A 1,603-nucleotide genomic window follows, 5' to 3' on the forward strand; every position below is an offset into this window, starting at 1 on the left:
TAATGAAAGGGTAAGAGAGAGGAGTGGAAATGTAAAGTGTGATTGAGAGAGCTGAAGAGGGTGTCCTCAAATGGTTTGGACATATGAAGAGAATGAGTGGGGAAAGGTTGACAGAGAGGATATATCAGAAGTGGAAGGAACAAGGAAAACTGGGAGACAAAATTCAAAATGAAGGATGGAATGAAAATGATTTTAAGCGATTGGGACCTGTACAAGTTGGAGGGTGCAAGGCATGCCTGTGATAGAATTAATTGGAATGATATGGTATATAGGAATTGACATACTATCAATGGAGTGAACCAGGGTATGTGAAGTGTCTAGGGTACACCATGGAAAGGTGTGTAGGATCTGTTTGTAGATAGTGAGCTGTGGTTTCGTTGTTTGGCACACGACCATTAGAGAGTGGATATAGCCTATTCTCAGTTTGTTCCTGGCACTACTACATTATCACAGGAAAGAACAATCAAGTGTGAAAGAAAAATGAAATCAGTACCATATGAACCAAATTTCAATAATTGTGTAATGCAGATGAGAATGGTCTTGGACATGTGGTGAGTATTTTGTGCTACCTCATGCCATTTTGGCTAAATCTCATTGTAGGTACTTGTGCCAACCTGACTTTACCCACAAGACATCCTCAAACCATTCTTATTCCTTTTGAAGCTTTTTTCACTGACCTTGAACATTCCATTTCCTCTGTGGAAACATACTTCCTGACTCTCCCTTCTCTTCATCTTGGTTACACCCTAGTCTGAGCCTTTGAGGAGGATAAGCACTCCTAAGTTCAGTCCTTAGGATCCAACTTTTAAGAATTAAGATTCAAAATTCACATTATTCTTCAAATAGTTTGGTATGAATACATGGTTCACGCTTGGTGGCACTGCCCTTTCAGAAATACAGTCTGCTTTATTTATTTTTTTTTTTTGCTTTGTCGCTGTCTCCCGCGTTAGCGAGGTAGCGCAAGGAAACAGACGAAAGAATGGCCCAACCCGCCCACATACACATGTATATACATACATGTCCACACACGCACAATGTACATACCTATACATCTCAATGTATACATATATATACACACACCGACATATACATATATACACATGTACATAATTCATAGTCTGCCTTTATTTGTTCCCATCGCCACACATGGAATAACAACCCCCTCCCCCTTCATGTGTGCGAGTTAGCGCTAGGAAAAACACCAAAGGCCCCATTCGTTCACACTCAGTCTCTAGCTCCCTTTCCACATCCAGGCCCCACACGCTTTGCATGGTTTACCCCAGACGCTTCACATGCCCCAGTTCAATCCATTGGCAGCACGTCGACCCAGTATACCACATCGTTCCAATTTACTCTATTTCTTGCACGCCTTTCACCCTCCTGCATGTTCAGGCCCCGATCACTCAAAATCTTTTTCACTCCATCTTTCCACCTCCAATTTGGTCTCCCACTTCTCCTCGTTCCCTCCACCTCTGACACATATATCCTCTTGGTCAGTCTTTCCCCACTCATTCTCTCCATGTGACCATGTGGTCACATGGAATCTGCTTTATATATATATATATTCCAAATTAATCTTAAAAGTCAGGAGAAATGAAACAAA

This window comes from Panulirus ornatus, chromosome 4 (assembly GCF_036320965.1).
Source record: "Panulirus ornatus isolate Po-2019 chromosome 4, ASM3632096v1, whole genome shotgun sequence".
NCBI classification, from domain to species: Eukaryota; Metazoa; Arthropoda; class Malacostraca; order Decapoda; family Palinuridae; genus Panulirus; species Panulirus ornatus.